Here is a 5151-nt window from a genome sequence, read left to right on the forward strand (position 1 = left end):
CTTCTATCTGTTTGATTCTGCTGTTGAATTCCTCTAGTGGATTTTTCAGCTCAGTTATTGTACTTTTCTGTTTGAGAATATGTGTTGGGTTCTTTTAAATAATTTATATGTCTTTGACAATATTCTTATTTTGTTTATATATTATTTTATGGAATTCCCCTAGTTTTTTTTTTACATTGTGCATTATCCCTTCAAGAATAATTAAGACAATTGTTTTAAAATCTTTGTCTAGTAAATCCAGTGCCTATGTTTCTTTATGGACTACTTACACCAAGCTACTTTCTTTTGTTGAATGGGCTCTGTTTGCCTGTTTCTGTGCATGCCTTGTGATGTGTTATTGTTGTATTGAAAATTGTACATTTGAAAAAAATAAGCACCTCTAAGGTTTTTTCTAGGATATTAGGTCATGTCTTGAGCCTTGTATCAGGCTGGAGGGAAAGGTTAAGGTTTTCTCATGTCTCCTCTGGTTATGCATCTTTTTTTAATCCCTGTGTAGATTTTTCCATTTTCCTATATATAGAGAGGCTTTCAAATGTCTTAATTTCTCAGGAGTATCACTTCATCTTCTCCTTGGAGACTAAAATGTTCTATTGTATTCCTCCACCTGTAATCTCTTGCCTCAGACATGTGGTTCTGTAGTACAGTTCACACAAGCTGTGGTTGCTGTTTCTGTGACTTTCTTTGCCTGAGATCCAAGCTATGCCATTTTTTTCCCATCTGAGCTCTGAGTCTTGGCTCAGGAGAAAGAGACATGAGATCCTGAGGCAGTTCCCAAACAGAGTAGAATATTGCTAATAATATGTATCCTGTGACCTCTGGTTTGAGGGAGGGAATTTGGAACTGAATTGTTGCTTCCTTCTGACCAAACTGTCATGTGCCAGAAATGGCATGGAACAAGGGCAAGTAAAAATGCCAGCCAGGCAGGGTGGCTCATGCCTGCAATCCCAGCACTTTGGGAGGCCAACATGGGGGTACTGCTTGAGGCCAAGAGTTTGAAAGGAGCCTGAGAAACATAGCAAGGTCCCATCTTTAGACAAAAATAAACCAAAAGTAGATGGACATTGTGATGCATGCCTGTAGTCTGAGCTACTCAGGAGGCTGAAACAGAGAATTACTTGAGTCCAGGAGTTTGAAGATTCAGTGAGCTATAATTGTGCCACTTCACTCCAGTCTAAGTGACAGAGTGAGTCCCTGCCTTTCGAAAAAACAAAAGCCACAAAATGGTTCTGTTGTCTTGAATGTGGCTTTTTTATAATCTGGCATTGGCTTTATTGCCGCTGATCTTTGACTATTTTCTAGAGCTTCAATAGAGATTTTAGTGAGTCCTTTTTTGTTTGTTTTTTATGTTTCAATGGGGAGGACTAAGGGCCTGGAGCTTCCTAGTCAGTTATCTTCCTGAAATCACTCCCTTCTACCTAAATTTTTTAATACTTATTCTCAGATTTTGTTTTAAAGATAAATGTATAGCTTACATTGGATACATTTAAAAGTATGAAGTATCAGTAAATATAGATGATAAAATACTACAAATAGAAAGAAGACGGAGCCGGGATCGCGCCACTGCACTCCAGCCTGGGCGACAGAATGAGACTTTGTCTCAAAAAAAAAAAAAGAAAAAAAAAAGTCTCCATTAAACTGGTAAATTCCTCATCCCCTCATCCCACAAATAGCCATAGAGACTGGAGTACCAGCTTCAAAATACTGTTTTTTCTTTTTTCTTTTTGAGCCGAAGTCTTGCTCTTGTTCCCCAGGCTGGAGTGCGATGGCGAGACCTTGGCTCACTGCAACCTCCGCCTCCCGGGTTCAAGAGATTCTCCTGCCTCGGCCCCCCAGTAGCTGGGATTACAGGCGCCTGCTACTACGCCCGGCTAATTTTTGTATTTTTTTTTTAATAGAGACGGGGTTTTACCATGTTGACCAGGCTGGTCTAGAACTCCTGACCTCAGGTGATCCACCCACCTCAGCCTCCCAAAGTGCTGGGATTACAGGACACCCACCTAGGCCACCGCACCCGGCCTCAAAATACTTTTTTCCTTAGCTGTTTTTATCGAGTGGCCATGTGCCTATGGGAGTGTTCTAAGAAGACGTTAGTCGGGACCCAGAACGTGGGAAGTACTGGTTTCCATATCGATTTGGTGGTGATCGTAAACTGATTCAAATCTCTGAATCCCAACTGCACGCTGCACAAGTATGTTACCATGACTCTATTGCTTTTGCCTAGAGGAAACCATTCAGTAAGGACCAAGCACTAAATAACCAAGGAAAAGGAAGTGAGTCAAGGACGTACTCCTCTTGGTGACAGCGTGGGCTGCTGAGATTTGGGAGTCTGCGCTGGGTCCGCTTGGAGTTCTGAGCGGATGGAAGATTTCAGTCATGTTTGCACCCGCAGTGATGCATGCTTTTCGCAAGAACAAGACTCTCCGCTATGGAGTCCCCATGTTGCTGCTGATTGTTGGAGGTTCTTTTGGTCTTCGTGAGTTTTCTCAAATCCGATATGATGTTGTGAAGATTAAAATGGATCCTGAGCTTGGAAAAAAACTGAAAGAGAATAAAATATCTTTAGAGTCGGAATATGAGACTCCAAGTTTGATGGCTGGAAGAATATTGGAGGACCCAGGCCTTGGGAAGATCCTGACCTCCTCCAAGGAAGAAATCCGGAAAGCCTTAAGAGTAAGACAACTTGACTCTGCTGATTCTTTTTTCCTTTTTTTATAAAAAAATAAAAATGTTATCAACTGGACTTCCTAATATATACCCCTATCAAGTGGAAAGGAAATTCCAGGCCCGTGGAAACTTGGATATGGGTAATTTGATGACAAATAATCTTGGTAAAAGGTCATGTACAGGTTTTTATACTTCCCAGCTATTCCATCTGCGGATGAAAGTAACAATGTTGGCCACGTATATTTTACAACTTGAAATAAAAAATGTAAATACTGCTCCAAAAACAAAAAAAAAAAAAAAGAAAAAAGAAAAAAGAAAGAAAACATGGCAATATGAATAAAAAAAATAGAACAAAAGGTGAAAATTGTATTCTCTAATTTGTAGTTTTTTGAAGGAAGAGCACCTGTGTGTGTGCATGTGTGTGTGCACACATGAGTGTGCACGTGTGCATGTGTGCTAGAGCAAGAGAGAGAAAGAGAGAGAGAGATTTAGAGTGTATTATTTAGAGAAAATGTGGTGTTTGCTGCTCTGGATAAATTTTTCCCAGAGGTCAGATCCACTCCAGATTTTACACTGTTTGTTCACATGAGTTAATAAATTCAACATTTTTGCTTAATGTAGCTGTGTTAGTCCCTTTTGTGTTGCTATAAAGGAATACATGAGACTTGGTTATTTATAAAGAAAAATAGTTTATTTTGGCTCATGGTTCTGCAGGTTGTACAAGCATGACACCTGCATCTGCTTGGCTTCTAGTGGGGACTTAGGAAGCTTTTTCTCATGGTGGAAGGTGAAGGAGGAGCCAGTGTATCACATAGTGAGAGAGGAAGTAAGAGAGAGAAGGAGGTGCCAGGTTCTTTTAAACAGCCTCTCACATGAACTAATATAGAGGGAAATTGCTCATCACCAAGGGGATGGCACCAAGCCTTTCATAAGGGATCTGCTCCTATGACCACAATATCTTCCTCCAACATTGGGGACCACATTTCAACATGAGATTTGGAGAGAACAAATATTCAAATCATAATACTAGCTTAAATTGGTATGCAACTAGAGTCCTAAGTACACAAATTATAAACTGCCTAAAATAAATCTAACAACATTTGTGTAAGTTCTATATAAAGAAAACAGCTTTTCTTAAACACATGTAAGTGAGCTTGAATAATTGAGACACAAAATATGTTCCGGGATGGAAGATGCCAATTATTCCTAAATCTATTTATAAATTCAATGCAACACCTCTCAAAATACTAAAAGAAGTGTATTTTATCATGTTTCACTAGAAAAAAGTAATTTGATATCTTAAAATAGGTTGCAGTCTGTAGTTAATTGTGTTAAGTTTGCCACATTTCTTATACATTTGGGACTTTAGAAAATGTTATGATAAAAATCATACATAACTCAACATCATTATATTTACCAAGTGACAGACCACATAAGAATATTTGGATTTGTTTTGTAGTATGATTTCATTGACTCATACTTTTCTACCTATGAGTATATAGAGGATAGTATCTTCAAAGGTTGTTTTCCTTGATAGTAAGCAATACCTATGTGTTTTTCACCTATTGCATTTTGGTTGAATTTCTATATAAACCATGATTAATTTGTACATATTTGCAGTTTTATTTTCATAGGGTACAATATTGTTAATGAGACTTAGGATATTCTAAACATGAATAGAAATTAGACTTTTATAATTTTGATCCAGCTGAAGAATACTCTATTCACGTTGTGTTTTCCTTCTATTAGAAAAATTCAGTTGGATAGAAAATAGACCTGATCCTTACTTCATATCTGAGTCACTTCTCAGTATGGAATCCATCTGCCAGAGGACACAATTCATGGTCACCCTTTTGTATGAGAGCTGCTTGGCTGCTTCTGAGCAGCATGCTGTCCCTGGTAAGAACTTTATCAATCAAGGTTCTCAAGCTTCAAGGGTCCTTGTGTGACTGAGTCTGTCATTCCTGACTTTCAGGAGGATATGTAGAGCTTATGATCGGAATCAACTTTTCCATCTTGGATAAATTACATGATATATTTGAAAGAACACCATGGGGAGTAAAGTAAAATAGCATTCCTTCTTGGCCTGCATCTGTTGTTATTTTTGGATCACTGGTGACAGTTTTATTGATGATGCATTTTTAAAACAGCCTGTGGAATTATAATGATAGAAAGAACTCCTTGAGAAGAGATCAACATATATTCTAAACTCGGGTGTCCAATTTGTTGGCTTTCCAGCTATACTAGTAGAAGTGGGATGACGAATATGTAAGTGTTTTGGGGAGATTTTCTGTGAATGGTTAGGCCTCATCCTCATTTGCTTATAAAGTGTAATAACGTTCACCACAATTCTTTTGTTCTTTGTCTTCATGTCACTCCCCTCATGTAAGGAAAATGTCTTACAGCTTCTCACCAGAAGTTGTTGTCATAATACCTGTTAAAGCATAGAATTCAGATAGAGTGGAGACCCAGAGATTCATATTATCG

At 38.4% G+C, this 5151-nt stretch overlaps 1 pseudogene across 1 annotated transcript; it reads left to right on the top strand.

Moving 5' to 3' along the window:
• Positions 1–2233: 2233 nt before the first annotated feature.
• Positions 2234–2726, top strand: LOC106995294 (cytochrome c oxidase assembly protein COX16 homolog, mitochondrial pseudogene; annotated as a pseudogene). Its single transcript, XR_001442074.3, has one exon. The product of XR_001442074.3 is annotated as a cytochrome c oxidase assembly protein COX16 homolog, mitochondrial pseudogene (transcript).
• Positions 2727–5151: the final 2425 nt, after the last annotated feature.

The sequence above is a fragment of the Macaca mulatta genome, chromosome X, assembly GCF_049350105.2.
Source record: "Macaca mulatta isolate MMU2019108-1 chromosome X, T2T-MMU8v2.0, whole genome shotgun sequence".
NCBI classification, from domain to species: domain Eukaryota; kingdom Metazoa; phylum Chordata; class Mammalia; order Primates; family Cercopithecidae; genus Macaca; species Macaca mulatta.